Consider the following 18,737-nt stretch of genomic DNA (forward strand, 5'->3'; position numbering starts at 1 on the left):
GTCTTACTCAAAACTCTAGTAAGATTTCTTATCAGAGATGAGCAAGACATAACTTTTGTTCTCAAGAAACCTATAATCTGATGGGGGTCGACAGACATTAGATCATAATACAAGGCCTAAGAAATAAGTTAACTAGAAATACAAACACTGTATTAAGGGTATTTAGAGGAAGAAGATACTGTATTTTATCCTAAGGCATATATTTTTTACACATTTCAACGTTTCTAAAATTGGCAAATATCTTACAATTTGATGGCATCTTAGACTTGAGGAAAAGTATGTTTTGAGAGAATAATAAAGGCACATAGCTGTTGGAGGATGAGGAATTTAATTAAGTGGAGAAAGTTCTACAAAAAAGTACCTGGGCAGGAAAGCCATAATGTGCTAAAGGAACAATAAGTGCTTTTGGGAGGCTGACAGGCTCAAGAGTGACATAAGAAGTGACATTAGGTAGCTGGGTTGAATCCACTTTATAGAAGATTTTGAAGGTCAAGCTGTGGAGAGGTAGAATTTTATTCTGCAGTGAGTGAGAAGCTCCTGGGGGGTTTTGAGAAGAGGAAAGTATGGTGCATATTACATTGTGAATTTCTTGACCTCTATTTGGGAATATAATGCTATTTTGAGAAGAGGAGGAATTGAAGGAAGGGAAATTGCAGTGTTTTGAAATAATGATTTTATTAGTTGAAAAGAAAAGAAAGAAAGATGTTACAGAGGTAAACTGGCAACAATTGGTGACTGAGAATGTGGGGGGTAGAGTAGGTGGTAGTGAGGGAGACTAGTAACCAGAGTTACTAGTATGGGAGACTAGGACCCGTTAGCTGCATAATGTGTGTTGAAGTAAGAAAACAAATTCAAACTTTGTTACTGTTGTGACTGACTCCTTCTGTCATGCATGTAGCAGGAAGTGGAGAAATTCAAGTCTGGAAGTCAGGAGGAAAGTTAGGGCTGATGACAAAGATCTAGGAGATAACAACAGACAAGATTATAATGGAATAAATTTCAGGGATGAGTTCCATGAAGAGAGTAAGAGAGTAGACGGAGAATATTAGAGAGCGAGGGAGAACTATCTACATTTTATAAACAGCTTTCTAAATAATTCACATGCCAAACAATGCACTTATTTGAAAGTGTACAATTCAATGGCTTTAAGATATTCACAGAGTTGTACAACCATCACTGCAATCAGTTTGTGAACATTTTCATGATGCCTTAAATTAAACTCTACAGCTTAGCCATAGGCTTTACTATATTTCTGCAAAAGAGGCTGTTGGAATTTTGATAGCAATTGCATTGAATCAATAGATCACTTTGGGTAGTATTGACGTCTTAATATTAAATTTTTCTACCCATGAAGATGAAATGCCTTTCCATTTATTTAGGTTGACTTTAATTTCTTGAAACAATTTTTTTTTTGTAGTTCTCAGTATATAAGTCTTTCACCTCCTTAGCTAAATTTATTTCTAGATATTTTATTATTTTAGATGCTATTAGAAATGGAATAGCTTTCTTAATTTCCTTTTTGGATCGTTCATTGCAGGTATATAGGAACACAACTGATTTTTGTATGTTATCTTGTACCGTGCAACTTTGCTGAAATTGTTTATTAGATTTGGTGGCTTCTGTATATATATGCGGTGCCAAAAAATGTATACAAGTGGACACTTTGGTCAGCATTGCACAGGCAGTAGTTCGTCATAATCAAAAATATCTGGAAACTAATGGTAACCACTTTGAGCACCTCCTGTAATTGCGGAAGTCAAATGTGACTTGTATTCATCTTTTGTTATTAGTATATGTTCAGTATTACAATTTTAACACAGTTTTCCTTTCTTAAAATGTGTGTACATTTTTGGGGCACCGTGTGTGTGTGTGTGTGCGTGTGTGTGTGTGTGTGAGATTATTTCATTTTTGAGTAGAGATACTCAATTTGGATGCCTTTCATTTTTTATTTTCTTGTCTGATTACTCTGGCTAGAACTTCCAGTACATTGTTAAATTTCAGAGGTAAAAAAAGGCATCCTATTTTTTTTTTCTGGATCTTAGGGGGAAAGAGTTAAGTCTTTCACCACTGAGTATGATGTTAGTTGTAGGTTTTTTCTGAGTGCCCCTTATTATGTTGAGGAAGTTCCCTTTAATTCCTAGTTTTCCAAGTGTTTTATTATGAAAGAATGGTTTGGATATTGTAAAATGCATTTTCTGCTTCAATTGATATGATTGGGTTTTTTTCCCCTTCGTTCTATAATATTAATGTGTATTACATTGATTGTTATGTTGAATCATCCTTGAATTCCTGGGGTAAATCCCACTTGGTCATGGTGTATAATCCTTTTAAAATGCTGTTTACTAGAACTTTGTTGAGGATTTTTGCATTTATGTTCACATGGGATTTTGGTAGTTTGTTTTCCTTTCATATGATGCTTTTGTTTGTCCTTTGTATCTGCATAATGCTGGCTGCATACAATGAGTTAGTGTTTCCTCCTTTTTAATTTTTTGGAAGAGTTTGGAAAAAATTGGTGTTAATTCTTTAAATGTTTGGTATAATTCACTGGTGAAGCCATCTGCTCCTGGACTTTTCTTTGTTGGGAGGTGTTTGATTGCTGACTCAATCTCTTTAGTAGTTTAAGTCATTGAGATTTTTCTGTTTCTTTTTGAGTTATTTTAGGTAATTTGTATTTCTAGTAGTTTGTCCACTTATCTAAGTTGTCTAGTTTGTTGGCATACAGTTGGTCACCGTATTTTCTTTTGATCCTTTTTATTCCTCTGAGGTCTATAGTAATATTTTCACTTTCATTTATGATTTTAGTTATTTGTGTCTTATTTTTATATTTTTCTTTTTTCTAGCTAAAGTTTTGTCAGTTATATTGATCTTCTCAGAACAACTTTTGGTTTTGTTGATTCTCTATTATGTTTCTTTGTTTCTGATCTTGATTATTTCCTTCCTCCTGATAGCTTTGGGTTTCATTTGCTCAGTTTCTCAGTTCTCAAAGTGTAAAGTTAGGTTATTGGTTTGAGATCTTTTTTTCTTTTTATACTGTAGGCATTTACAGCTACAAATATCCATCTCAGCACTGCCTTTACTGCATCTCATAAGTTTTGATATGTTGTTTTTGTTTATATTCATCTCTAATCTCTGATTTCACTTGTGATTTCTACTTTTACTGATTGTTTAAGACTGTATTAATTTCAACATATTTATGAAGTTTTCTTCTGTTATTGATATCTAGTCTTAGTCTCCTGTGGTCAGAAAAGATACTTTGCATGACGTCAGTCTCCTTAAATTATTGAGACTTGTTTTGTGGTTTTTACTGGAGAATGCTCCATGTGCACCTGATATGAATATGTATTCTGGTATTCTGTGGAGTGTTCTATAGATGCCTATTAAGTCTAGGAGGTTTATAGTGTTATTCATGTCCTCTATTTCCTCATTGATCTTTGTTTCTAGATGTTCTTTCCATTATTGAAAGTAGAGGATTGAAGTCTTCAACTGTTATTGTAGAACTATGTTTATTCTTCAATTTTGTTGGATGTTCTCCATTTACATTTAAAATAACTGATAAGGAAGCACTTCTGCCGTTTTGTTATTTTTTTCTATGTCTTATACCTTTTTTGTCTCTCATTTCCTTTATTACTGTTGTTTTTTTTTTTTGTGTGTGTGTGTTTAATTGATTTTTGTAGTCAACTGTTTTGATTCTTTCCTCATTTCCTTTTATTTATATTTTTAGATATTTTCTTTGTGGGTACCAAGAGGATGACTGGTAACATTTTAAATTTATAATAGTTGAGTTGAAATTGGAACCAACTTAACTGCAATAGCATACAAATCTCTGCTCTGAAAACACCTCTGTTCACCAGCCTCTCTGTTGTCTTACCACAAATTACATCTTCATGCATTGTATATCAATAACAGATGTATAATTTTAAAAATGTATTTGTCTTCTAAATCTTGTAAGAAATAAAAAGAAAATGAGGTTACAAATCAAATGTGTAATAATAGTGGCCTTTATATTTGCCCATGTGTTTATCTCCATGTGGAGATCTTTACTTCTTCATATGGCTTTGAGTTACTTTGTTGTGTTTTTTCCATTTATACTTAAGGACTCCTTTAGCATTACTTGTAGGACAGGTTTAGTGGTAATAAACTCTGTTAGCTTTTATCTTAATTTCTCCCTTATTTTTGACGGACAGTTTTGCCTAATATAGAATTCTTGGTTGACAGTTTTGTTAGGCAGGGTTCTCCAGAGAAGTGTGTGGGGGGGTGTATGTGTGTGTGTGTGTGTGTGTGTGTGTGTGTGTGCACGTGCGCGTGTTTAGAAGGAGACATAAGAAATTGGCTCATGTGATTATGGAGGCTGAGAAGTCCCAAGATCTGGGGCAGAAGCTGGAGACACAAAAGAACCAATGGTGTAGTGCCAGTCTGAGTCTGGAGGCCTGAGAACCAGCAGAGCTAATGGTACAATAAGGTAAAATGTTAAGGAAAAGTAAAGGTATGATTAAGAAAAAATTTAGGATAGTGATTTCCTATGTGAAATGTTGGGCAGAAGGTTAGAATTGGGGAGGAACACACCAGGAGCTTAAAGATATTGGTAATACCGTACTTCTTAGTTTTAGAGATAAGTTTATCATATTCATTTTATTATTGTGCTTTATAATATGTATTACATGTATTCTTTTATACATTAGTTTATAATACAAAGTTAACTTTTATAAATATGTTTGTTATAAAAGTACTTTTTTATGTAAAATTAAAATTCATAGGAAAAAAAAACCCTCAGCATTTGTAAAATTGAAATAATCCAGTGTTCTCCCCAGACTGTTCTCTTTTTTGCATCGCAGACCTTCTCAGGTCCAAAATCTTAGGGTTACTTTTGGCATCCTTATACTAGGATTAATTTAATAATGCTACATGCCAGGGATATTGTAATAAACAAAGCTTATCGTAAGTAATTTGTGAACAAATAAATGAATTAAGCAGTCTTTACCTTATCTTTTTTTCTCTCATAACATCAAGTCATTCAGCAAGTTCTTTCTATTCTTATCAGTATGTCTGGATTAATCTGTGTTCCATTCCTAGGGTCTTTGTCTGGATTTCAGGCTTTTATGTGCCTGCACCATTTCCCAACTGGCCTCCTGTCTGCATTCTTCCCTCTCTTTACCTCATCCTTCTTTGTATGAGCTTGAAAGTTTTAAGAAATGTGGACTAAGGACCATAATTTTGAAGCTTCTAGGAAAATAAGTTTTATAAAGTTAAAATTAATTCAGTATACTAATACTAATATGCATCAATGTTGAAAAAAAAATCACCTAACAGAAAACAAGGCAAAGTAAAATAAAGAGAAGGGAATATAATAATGTAGGTCACTTTTCCCATTTAAGCTTTGAGTTTTAATATAATTTCTTAAAAGTAGCACAAGTGTACCACTTACATTTGAAGTTAGTAGTTGCAATGGCAGTCTTCTTTTGGAAAACTAATGATTCATTTTTTTGGAAAAATTTAAATTGTCACACAGTATCAAATTTTAGCAAGGATGTTTGGAAACCACAAATATTATAGGCTGATGAGAGTATAAATTGATGACAACTACTTGGAGAAAGGTTGGGCACTGTCTACTAAAATGGAGAATATACACATAACCCAGAAATTTTACTTTCATATAGATTTAGAGCAGTGGGTCTCAACAAGAGCAATTTTACCTCCCAGCAGACATTTGGCAATGCCTGGAGACATTTTTGATTATTACATCTGGGGAGTATTATTGGCATGTAAGGGGTGAAGATCAGGGATGATGCTAAATGTTCCACAATTCACAGGACAGACCCCCACAATAAAGAATTATCCAGTCCAAAATGTCCATAGTGCTGAGGTTGAGAAGTCTTACTTTAGAGAGCACATGTGGACATAGAGACTTGTTCAAGGATATTTGTTAAAGCATTGTAATAGTGCAAAATTAGAACAACCTAACTGTCCATCAGTGGAATAGTGGGTAAATAAAATGTGGTTTGCATATGTGATTCAATATTTTATAATAGTTAAAAGGAATGGTATATATCTATATCTACATCTATATCAATATCTAGATATCTAGATATGTACATATAGCTATATAGATATATATGTATATGTATATAGATATATGTCTGTCTCAATAGGTATCAAAAATATTGTTGAATGAAAAAAGTCAAGTACTTTCAGTATGATACCGTTTATGAAAATTGAAAAAAATTCATGAAATACAACTCTTATTTAAATATGTAGATAACAATATAGACAATGTAATAATTAGGAGGCTGCATGCCAATCTCAAGATACTGGCTGCTAAAAAGGAGATGAAAAGGGGAATGGCAGTAAGGTGGTGAATAGTTGACTAACTTTGTTTCTAGTTCTTTTATAAATACACATAAAGTGAAGCAAGTATGGTTTCATATTATGAATTTGAATGCATAATGTGAATGCCATTCGTTGTAAATTCTGGTTGGTAAGAATATGGATATTTGTAACATTGTTTAATATTATTTATTTTTTATAGTTGTAAAATTTCTCAAAAAAAGGCTCATCCATGAATTCCATATGCAACTTTATCTCCATTTAGATTTCATAGTACTTTATAGCGCATGCATTTTCTATTTTTCAACTCTTTCTGTCCAGGAAGTTAGCTTGGCTACCTATGGAGAGGAGTCTAACTGTTTTTTGTATTTATTGTTTATTTTGTTTATAGATGTGGAGAAGCTGTATTGACTATCATTAACTACCAATTGTGCTTAATTCACAAAAGTGAAAGACATAATAAAGAACTCCAGTAACTGTTTATTTTGTTTTAACTGATTTTGCATATTAGAATATATAGAAATAATTGGGCCTTCTGCAGGAGCATGAAATATTTCTCCTATTTAGACACTTTGTTGTATTGATTTTTAAAATTGTTATTGTAAAAGTATTTGATTATAGTGGTTTAATCTTTCCAGTAACTATTCAGGAAATTAAATTTAGGTATTTAAGTGATTCTAGGAACTTTACTTATAAAGAATACTTTTAAATCTTAACTAACATTTTCTGAATAACTGTGAAAGTTTTTATAAATGTTACTGAAGAGAGAATAATGGATATAGTGTCATAGCCAATATATTCTATTTAGAATACAAGAATTAGTTTTCATATATGGTAAAATATATTGACGGTAAAATAAAGTGGAGATAGTGTAGAACCTCTAATTTTTTTCTTCATGATATAAAAATAAGTGTCTCAAATATTCAGTGTAATTAAAAGTTATAATGACTATTCATGGTTTCCCTGAATTTAAATTATGTCAAATTAAATAACAGAGTTAAATTACATTTATAATTATATAGAAATTTGTAATTTTTAAACAAAAATCATTTACCAAAAATTATCCCAAAGTTTAGAAAACCCACTAATTTAAAAACTTAAAATAGCCTTTAGTTAATGATTTTTATTTACCTTTTTGAGAAATGAAACGCAAAAATTATAACCTATATTTCTTTACATGTAAGTGTCAATCCAATCAAAAGGTGACTAAAAATTAATGACTTTATTTAAAACAATAGTTCTTAAAATTTAGATTAGATCTAATTCTTTTGTTATTTTATATAAATTATAAAAATGATTTAATTATGAAATTCATAAGGATAATTTAAATTCAGAATATTTAATTTAAGATAATTTGAGCTCAAATTTATAACTATGAATAGCTTTAACTCCTTAACTATAAAGAAATTAATCATATAACCTTTTTAGATAATTTTCTAATTAGGTGAGAACAAGGCATGAACTATCTCCATTTGATTTTCTTGCTAATACTTGCAATTTAATGCTAGAGTTAATCCTTAATTGCTGAAAAAGAGTTGTCTATCACATGGTTACCAATTATTATTCTATAATATAATACATGATAAATTTTAAGGATGACCTATTCAATAAATAAATGTTAATTGAAAAGTTTTAAAATAAAAGCTTTCTAGTGGTGTGTGTATTTGTGTGTAAAGGTAGTTTGTATTTAAAGGTAGGTGGATTCAATGTTGCTGGAAAAGAATAGCCGATTAAACCTAGAAACTAATTCGAATGAGTTTTCCTTCAGGAATAAACTATGTGCCTCTCCAACAAAGGCGTGAGGTTCTGATATGAGCAGAAGGTTGCCACCCTTTAGCTATACCCTTTTTAGCACTTGATATGTGACGAAGTAGTAGAAATATGGTGCATTCTTTTCAGGTTGAATTTTAGTGAGATATTATAGAATGGGAATAATTAACAAAATTGTTTTAAAATAATTCTCAATACTGAAGAAAATTGATGATTACTATTAGCAATTTTGGGTCCTATATTCCCAGACCCCCATATATATGAGTTCATTGTCTGTTGGGGCGCTTATTAGGGCTGTTTTGGTGGGAAAGCTGTGATTCTCTGACTTAGGACGTTAATCTTAAGATATCAGTGATTTTAGTTATTAGAGTTTCCTTGTAGCCGGCACAACTTCTCTGTTAACAAATAGAAAAGTGAACTACTAGCCTCCATCTCTCCCCAATTTTAAGCCATTTGGATAAGTTTATGGTAAAGAATTTTGGCTTTGTGGCTTTTTTATTGTGGATGAAATGAAAAAAGAATTGCATTCTGCTTTTACAGAAAAATGTATTTTAAAAGTACATTAATTTTTAGTGTTATCTTAGATACAAACTTGATTGTTTATTCACTTTCATGTTTTAATTAGGAGTCGAGAAGTACCAGTGAAAAGCTTACAATTATGGGAACATTTTCTATACAAAAATGTGTGTATGTATGTATGTAGGTATCTTTTTAAAGCTTGCCTTTTTCTCTCCACAAAGAAGACTTGAAGCGGTGAAGAAGAATACATACAAATGTGATTATAACTTTGAGTAAAATCTCGAAAGGCACCATGGGATATTTCATTTTTCTTCTTTATATTGGACTGGATTGGTTGTTAATTACACTTGGTGTGCGTTGTCAAAATTCTAAATTATAAGGCCAAGTATTCTCATAGCCTGACCATGTGTCTGGCTGAAATAATGTTCCCTGCCTTCTCCTCCCACACCCCCCAACTTCACCATAAATTCCCAGTTTAAATCCATCTTTATTCTAAACCACTAAGTTAAGATGTTTTGTGTTTTTTATCTGCTCAGGCATTAACTTTGAATCAATATAGCTATGGAATAGTCTGGAGAAGATTTCTCTTATTTAAGGACCTTGCCCCTGAGCTTTTAAAAATGACTTGAACTTTTGATTCTTCATGGTTAAGGATGGATGACAATTTTTGCCGTTCTCAACCTTTACTTATTTTTACCCAACGTGAGTTTTAATCTGTCTGCCCAGCTTTTGTTTTATATTTAAATTTTTTTCAGTATCTTTAGAGGTAGCACCATGAATTTTAAGATTCAGTAAGCAATGAAAAAATTTTAAATCTTGCTAAATTGTTTGAATTTGGTAACACTGCATCAAATAGGTTAAAAAGATAATTTCATTTAGTTTATTTGCTATGTATGCCTAATGATGATTGCCCTTTTAGTATATGATGGGAATGGGACATGATGCTAAGAAGCAGCAGTTGATTAGATTTGGGATATCTTTATATTGTTACATTCAGTTTATGTAACTTTTTTGTATATTTTTTGATGCTGTTGCCCATGTTCTTTCATTTTCTAAGCTTTTAGCCATTATTATATTCTGTAAAACCAGCATCACGTAAGTTTATTGTGATGCTTCAATTAGATGTGTGTCAAATATTTGATAATGACCAAACATTTATTTATTTATTTATTTATTTATTTATTTATTTATTTATAATTCTAATTTGTTGGGGTGACAATGGTTAGTAAAATTACATAGATTTCAAGTATACAATTCTGTAATACATCATCTAGTATATATCACATTGTGTGTTCACTATCCAGAGTCACTTCTCCTTCCATCACCATATATTTGACTCCTTTACCCTCTTCTACTATCCCTTCTCCCTCCTTACTCTCTGATAATCACTAAACTATTGTCTGAGTCTATGAGTTTTTATGTCCTTATTTGTTTGTCTTGTTCCATTGTTGTGTTCAGTTCCACATGCAAAAGAATGAAACTAGACTGCTGTCACCATGTACCAAAATTAACTCAAAACGGATCAAAGACCTAAACATAAGTTCTGAAACAATAAACTGCATAGAAGAAAACATAGGTACTAAAGTTATGGACCTTGGGTTCAAAGAGGATTTTATGAATTTGAGCTCAAAGGCAAGGGAAGTTAAAAGGTAAAATAAGTGAACGGGACTACATCAAACTAAAAAGCTTCTGCACAGGCCGGCCCGGTGGCTTAGGCGGTTGCAGCTCTATGCTCCTAACTCCGAAGGCTGCCGGTTCGATTCCCACATGGACCAGTGGGCTCTCAACCACAAGGTTGCCAGCTCAACTCCTTGAGTCCCGCAAGGGATGGTGGGCAGCGCCCCCTGCAACTAAGATTGAACACGGTACCTTGAGCTGAGCTGCCGCTGAGCTCCCAGATGGCTCAGTTGGTTGGAGCGTGTCCTCTCAACCACAAGGTTGCCTGTTCGACTCCCGCAAGGGATGGTGAGCTGCGCCCCCTGCAACTAGCAACGGCAACTGGACCTGGAGCTGAGCTGCGCCCTCCACAACTAAGACTGAAAGGACAACAACTTGAAGCTGAACGGCACCCTCCACAACTAAGACTGAAAGGACAACAACTTGACTTGGAAAAAAGTCCTGGAAGTACACACTGTTCCCCAATAAAGTCCTGTTCCCCTTCCCCAATAAAATCTTTAAAAAAAAATTAAAAAAACTCAAAAAGCTTCTGCACAGCAAAAGAAACCATTGACCAAGGAAAGAGGCAGCCATTCGAATAGGAGAAGATTTTTGCAAACAGTGCCTCCAGTAAGGGGTTCATATCCAAAATATATAAGGAACTCGTACAGCTCAACAACTAAAAGACAAACAATCCAATTAAGAAATGGGCAAAGGACCTGAATAGACACTTCTCCAAAGAGGACATAAGATGGCCAATAGACATATGAAAAGATGCTCAACATCACTAATCATCAGAGAAATTCAAATAAAAACCACAATGAGATACCACCTCACACTGGTCAGAATGGCTATCATCAACAAGAGAAATAATGAGTGTTGGAGAGGCTGTGGAGGAAAAGGAACCCTCATACACTGTTGGTGGGAATGCAGATTGGTGCAGCCGCTATGGAAAGCAGTATGCAGTTTCTCGAAAAATTAAGAATAGAATTACCATATGACCCAGCAATCCCTCTCCTAGGTATATACCCCAAAAATCTGAAAAACATTTATCCGTAAAGATATATGTGCTCCGACGTTCATTGCAGCTATTTACGGTGGCCAAGACATAGAAACAATCTAAGTGTTCTTTGATAGACTATTCGATAAAGAAGATGTGGTACATATGCATGATGGAATACTATTCTGCCATAAGAAAAGACGAAATATTGCCATATGCAATAACGTGGATGGATCACGAGATTATTATGCTAAGTGAAATAAGTCAGAAAAAGTCGAGAACCATATGACTTCATTCATATGTGGGATATAAAACTGAAAAATGACCAAACATTTATACAGATTTAAGTTACGATTCTCAGGAGATGTGATGCCATAATTTTTGTTTTACCAAGTAGGTTTGAATATACATTTATTTTTCTGCTAGGTGTCTGAGCATGGTCTTTTTTAATGAACTGCATTTATAAATAAAAGAATTTGTCCTGCGTAGAGGATTTGATAGGTAAAGTATGCTGAAGTGTTATATAGCTCACCTCACACTGAAACGGACAGTTAATAGACATTGGAATCTGGTTCATTTCAATATAATTGAAAATATATTTAGTCTCTGCCCATATAAGATTGTAATTTTTTGTTTCATAAAGTTAAAAAATAACTAATAAACTAAACACAATTTTGGCTGTTTGAACAGAGTGTTTTCACTGCACTGGATGAGGAGATCAATAGCCCTTGAAACTTGGTCTCTAATAACTTTCTGTACTAAGTCCACTTGTCTCTATTTTGTTTATTTAGAATGCAAACAACTCCAGTGCTTAGTTTTTTAAAAAAATGATAGCTGGCCTGGGATTATGTTGCAATATTGTAGTGGATGTTTTCTTGCATTTTAGGCTGTCCGTCTACATCTTCAATTAATTTGGAAACTTTTCAACCATTATCTATTTGAATATTACCTATACTCCCTTTTTTTATGTTCTTTTTAAAATCTTGACCTATTTGTGTTTTAGATCATTGCTACTCAAAGTGTGGTCTTTAGACTAGTGCTGGTCGACAAACTGATTTTATTGGTCTGTAATGAATACGGATAGCAATTCAAAGTAAGCATTTAGAAACTCTTTGTAGGAATTTGATATTACCATGACAGCTAAGCACATGGTTTATAAAAAAAAAAAAAAAAAAAAAAAAATTAACTTTTACTACCTTTTACAGAAGTTTTTGTCTGCAATTTATTGGCGCTTTAAAAAAATGATCCATCATCCCAGACAGTTTCACAAGTATTTTGTAAGACCTTCTCATTCTATGTTTTGAATCTCTTAACTGCTCTTACATATTTTTTTTCTTTGTCTCTCTAAACTGCATTTTAGGTAGGTTTTAAGTCTTTCCATTTACTAATTCTTTGTATTGACTTTATAGTTTAACTTTTACACTGAATGAAAAATTTTACCTATGTTTTTTATTTCTTGAAGTTTTATTTAATTTATGCATATGTCTATATTTTAAGCTTTTCTATTGCTGAAAACATGCTTATTATATAATCTTTCCAACGATTGAAGAATCTGTGGTCTAATTCTGCTGTCTCTTGTTTGTATTGGCTCTCATTAATTGTGTCTGGTATCCTTGTATGTTTTGTGATTTAAAAAATTTTTTTTTATGTGACTTGAATTTTTTAGAAAGTTGTTGAATTCTTTGAGATCTGGATTAAAATTATTTTCTCTCACCAAGAATTCGCCTATGCTTTCCGCAGATGCTTGGGATCATAGTAGTTGCAGAGCACTTTAAATGACATCTTCATAGGAGATTTATTGCATCATACAAGTAGTTTGAATTTAGTGTGTATGCGAACCTTTAGGAAGGTTTCACTTTGTGGTTAATGTCAAGAGAATTGATGAAACATTCTTGAAATGACAAAATCATAGAGATGGAACACAGATTAGGGGTTGCCAGGGTTTAGGAATGGTGGGGGCGAGGGCTGAGTGTGAGTATAAAGGGATAATAGGAGGGAGTTCTTCATGGTACTTGTTTTGCTGTTAACATGACGGACGATATAGCCCTTTGCAGTATTAGCTTTATGTCGGTGTTTCCTTTTGATAGACTTTTTAGAATCTTATCTCCTGCGCCTTGTGTAACCATCAAAGTGTAAGCTCAGTTTCGCAAGTGCTAGGCATGTGCTCTCAGGATGAAATCTGGATTCTGGTTCGTTTATTCTAGCTCATTTTGTTTATAGCTTATGTGGACATTGTACTTTCTTGCTATCTAAGCAGTTCATTAAAGGGGATTTTTCCACTGATTTTAAAAGTTGTATCTAATAGTATTAAATTATCTACTCTGTCACAGTGCTGGAAATCAGTGTTCCCGTCTATCTGTACTTTAGTTTTAGCAAGTATGTTGCTATTTTGTGCCTCAGCTCTCTTATGTTTTTGTTATTATAATAAACTATTTTTCTTTATTTCTTTGGTCTATTGGACCTTTAGTGCTGGCTCATCACAATCTATATCCAGTTATGTTTTTTTATCTTGTTTCCCTTTGTTCTTTCACTAGCCAAATTATAGTTTATTAAAGTCATGTATTGTAGCCACCACCATTCGTTTTTACTCATGTCATTCCACCCTATTTAAATGTTGTCTCTTCTTTTGACTCCCAACTGCTCCTTCTAGCACTGTTGACATTTTGGGCTGAGTAATTCCTTTCTGTTGCGGGGCTATCCTGTGCATTATAGGACGTTAGCAGCATCCCTGGCCTTTACCCGTTAGATAAATAGTATCTCCCATTTGTGACAACCAAAAGTGCTTACATACATTGCCAGTTGTCTTTTGGGGGGCAGTATTTTTCACGATTGAGAACAACTGTTGTAGCCCTATATGAATTTGGTCTCAGTTGAAGAGCCTTCTCTGATTATCCCTGCCTATGGCATCTACCTTCAGGATTTTCTGTAGTACATATTGTTTGGATTGTACATTTGCCCCTTATTACATGTGGTTGTGCCTTTCTTACTCTCCTTCTCTGCCGTGTGTGTGCGTATGTGATTTCCCCATGTTCTAGGTGTACTTTACTTTTTTGTTTGTTCGCTATCTTGATCAACCCTATACACTTGTTAGTAGTTTCACATATATCAATTGCTTGCTTTTTTCCTTTTCTTTCCATTTTTTATATGGTAGTAACGGGGGTTTAGAAAATTGAATCAGTCTAGAAAATGTGGAGAACTTTGAGGCATTCTAAGTTCTAATGTTTTATTAATGATAATTATGAGACTTGCAGAAATTAGAATTAATACTGATGTAACAATAGTGTGTATACCCAGTAGTAACTGGAAAATTCATGACAGTGTAAGATAGTTATGAAGGTATAAGAAAGATGTAATTTCTGTTAGATATATCCATTATATAAATAACCAGAAAAATGTGCAGTAGAATAGAAATTAAAAAAAAAAAAGCAGACTGAGAAATACAGAAAATGGAAAGATTTGTAGAAGCATGAACTAGGAATGATTAGTTCTACGGCGTGAGATGAGCAAAGTAATCAATATGTCGAGGTAATTGTTAGGAATGATGGATGTAGCATCTGGTTAGGAGTGACTTCTGTAAAGCTGACAAGTGTGATATGTGAATGTAAGTTGCAAACAATTTGGGCATAGAGAGGTTAGCTTCGTACTAACAACTGAAGAGTTACAGATTTCCCTCCACCTTAAAAAAGGTATCAGCAAATTCCAAGTAACAAAATAAATTGAAGGTTGAATCTAACTACTTTTTACAAGGTGCTTTTCCTCATGTAGCCCAAAATTTTCATGAAAAGTAATCATAATATGTGTTCATTATAGAAAAACTAGAAAGTAATGAAAAGCATGGGGAAAGTGAAAGGTAGTTACAGTTCCAAAAGCCTAAGACGCTATTTTCATTTAGGTTAATTCCATTCTCTTGATTTTTATATGGTCTCTCTCTCTCTCTCTCTCTCTAGATATAGTCATATGATTTGCCTATATGTTTGTATAAATACATGCTGTGTGTGTATATATGTATTTATTTGTATATTTACGTAAAATGGATTACTTTATATGAGTTGTTTTATAGCCCGTTGTTTTTCATTTAATATTATGAACATTTCTCCATATGTATGTATGTACAAGGTGTGATAAAAAAGTACAGTGAATACCGCTGCTGAGTGCCATCCAATGGGAGGGCAGGGATCTTCAATACAAGAAGCGGGATGTCCAACCTTAGTAACAGTCTGTGACAAGTTTCACCTTGTTTAGTGCAGTCAGTCAAGTGAGAGCTATGGTTGAGAGAAGATGTGTTTTAAAATGTGCTGTAAATCATCCTCCATCATGACGATGCTCTGTGTCACACATCGCTTTTGGTGTATGGCAATTTCTGTCAAATAAAAACATTATGGTGTGTCCTCATCCACCTTATTAACTGAATCTGGGGCCGTGAGACTTCTGCCTCTTCCCCAAAGTCAAAATGATTCAGGACATCGAGGTAGCCATGACAGCTCAACTAAATACACTTACGAAAGAGGACTTCCAGAGCTGCTTCAGAAAGTGGCACGAACGATGGGATAAATGTGTTCGAAGCAAGGGGGAGTACTTTGAGGTGGATTAGTGGCAATGTGTCTTTTACTGTAATGAATTTTTTTTATTTAAACATTCACTGTATTTTTTTATCATACCTCATTTGTATATTTATATAAAGTAGGATTTATTTTATATGAAATGTTTTCTAACCTGTTCTTTTTCATTTAGTATTATGAGCATTTTTTCATATCAGTAAAATTCTTAAAAGTGATATTGATTGCATAGCATTCTATTCTGAGATTATCCCCAAATTTATTTAACCATTCACCTATTGTTAAATATTTAGGTTTTCTTTCATGTATGTGCTCACATACACAAAAACACACACACATTCATATACGTATAATTTACAGTGAACCATTATAATGAAAAATTTTGAGTACATCTCCCATTTTCTTTGAAGAGTTGTAACTTCCACTGCATTCTGTTTCTTTATATTTTGCCCCGCAAATTCTTTCTACTTGTCTTCGTTGGTAAAAAGAAGCCCAATTCTGTACCTGGGTGTTATTACCAATGTTGGAGACTACATTTCCTGTCCTTCTAAGTGGTTACGTGTGGCCAAAGCACTAAGTTATGGTTTATAAGCTGTAAGCTGAAATATAATATGAGAGTTATAAGGGAGCTGAGTGGGGGCCTTTCTTTCCCCGTCCTCTCTGTTGTCTGCAATGTGTATGCATTAGCTGGAGTTCCCAGAGCCTTCGTGGAGGATGAGATGACTTTTAATAGAAAGTGTGTGGCATAGCAAAAAGGTGGAAGGAACTTGGGTCCCCGATAGTGGAGCTGCCACATCAGCCTTTGATTGTCTGCTTCTAGACACTTACATGGGAGACATTCTCTCCCTTTGTTTCTTCCTCTCTTGTTTAAGTCATTATATTTAACAATTTTTTGTGGCTGAGAAAGGATATTACCTAATCCTATCTGATTAAGTATACCATTGTTTAATGCTCTATGTCGTAATGTGATAGGTCAAATATAAGGGAACACGCATTGTGTTTCTAGATTCTAGATTCATGTTGAAACCAAAATCTACTTTGAAACTGGAGAGAGATTAATTGGTATTAAAAGGTAAACACTTAAAATGATGCATAATTTGTAGAGCTCTGATAATATTGAATTTTGTTCTCAAGTGCTTTTAATAATTATCATAAATATTATTTCAGAAAACACTTGTTAGCATTTAGGCATAAAAGCCCCCCAAAACCTCACAAACCTTTGAGGATATATCCCTTCAAGATAGAATAATTCCTTCAAGCCCTATGAATTTTTAATATTATGAAATATCTTGGCTAGTCACTTTGACAAGGTCAGCTCATAAATGTGACTTTTAATGTTCTTGTATTAACTATTGGAAGAATTTTGATAAATGAAATTTTTAAAACACATTTTTTATAACTGTAGACTTTTTTTAGTATTGATTCTAAGAAAGTTATTCATAACGTTGGTGAAATAAGCTAAGGATAACACATTAAAAGAATTAATAGACTTTTTGGGGGCAGTTCTAGGTTTACAGAAAAATTGAACAGAAAGTACAAAATTGCCATATACTTATTCTCCCAGGGATACACATTTTTATCTAGGGTATTCCATTGCATGTAATGCTACACATATATAAAAATAGACTTTACATCCCTGAACCAAATATGCATTATTTTATATAAGAAAACCATGCACTGCTATCATTTTATTCTAACTCAGGGTTTTCCACTTTCAGCACTACTAACGTTTTAGGCCAGATAATTCTTTGGTGTGAGGGGCTATCTTGTCCTTGGTAGGATGCTTAGCTGCATCCGTGAAATCTACCCTCTAGGTCCAGGTAATACTCCTCAGTGTCACAACCAAAAATGGCTCCAGGCCTTGCCGAATATCTCGTGGGGGGCAAATTGCCTCTAGTTGAGGACTTTTGCTCTAATCAATTTATGACGTTTTAGGATTTGCTGTGTTTTTTTAGGTTGGGCTCAAAGATAAGGGATCTGTAGTTTAACAAACCTTCACATGGAATTTCTGTAGACAAAATGACTCTTCCCTGCCGCTTGGAGACCTTAAACAATATGAATAGTCTTACTGAGCCTGTTTTCTTGACTGTAAAATAGGTAAAATATCACCTAACTTGAAATATTATTTTAAGAATTCATTGAGATAAATTATGTAAAATACTTTGATTAATTTTAGTTTCCTTTCTTCAAATGTTGTGCTATATTGTTTAATTCCCTTAAATTTGTCAAAAACCCATTGCAAAACCTTTATTTCTGTGGGAAAGGCTATCATACTTTGGGATCTACTGTTCATGGATTTCAAGAATACTATACTGTAGGCGGTTAAAAACTTTTAAGTATAATAAATGCTCAATGAAGATTTATTTATGAGGTCAATTGTGTTTTGACTCTTTGTGGTGATCTAGTTAGATTGTCACTACATTCATACTGTGACAGTTAAGTGATTTCATGTGTTCTTTCAGGGACTTTGAGCTTCTCAAATTGAGGATCGTATTAGATGTCAGCCAGTCACCTTGTCCTTCGAAATTTTGTGTTCATGTCTGAAATCCCGCCAATTTTAACAGTTTGTGTGTCAGATCCAGTAGGGAAAGTTGGCCTCTGTTGGTACTCAGTTCATTAAAGACTTCAAAAAACTTGACATCGTTTTCAGCTAATAATGTCCACATCCCATTGCTACTTTGTAGAATTATACGACGTTGTTTCCTAGTGAATGGAACGCCATCTGTAATAATTAAGGTTATTCTTACTGTTCTACCCCTGCAGAAAATTCCCAAAGACTTGGGGAAGGAAGACTTTGTGAATGAAGAAGACTCTTCTGGTAGGAAAATAATCAGAGAGGCTATAGCACTATTATACTGTAAGTATTGCTTTGAAAAATAAGTGTAAGTTAAGAATATTTTAAGTGTCCAATTGTT

General features: G+C 33.5%; 1 protein-coding gene across 3 annotated transcripts in view; it reads left to right on the forward strand.

The window, feature by feature from the left end:
• Positions 1-18,737, forward strand: part of TBC1D5 (TBC1 domain family member 5) — a 489,595-nt gene that overhangs the window by 17,204 nt on the left and 453,654 nt on the right. For all 3 annotated transcript variants that reach the window (XM_019726007.2, XM_074312796.1, XM_074312797.1), the window contains exon 2: positions 18,586-18,679. The gene's annotated coding sequence lies outside the window, so the exon portion shown is untranslated. The remainder of the gene's footprint in view (positions 1-18,585; positions 18,680-18,737) is intronic.

This window comes from Rhinolophus sinicus, linkage group LG10, assembly GCF_036562045.2.
Source record: "Rhinolophus sinicus isolate RSC01 linkage group LG10, ASM3656204v1, whole genome shotgun sequence".
Classification (NCBI taxonomy): Eukaryota; Metazoa; Chordata; class Mammalia; order Chiroptera; family Rhinolophidae; genus Rhinolophus; species Rhinolophus sinicus.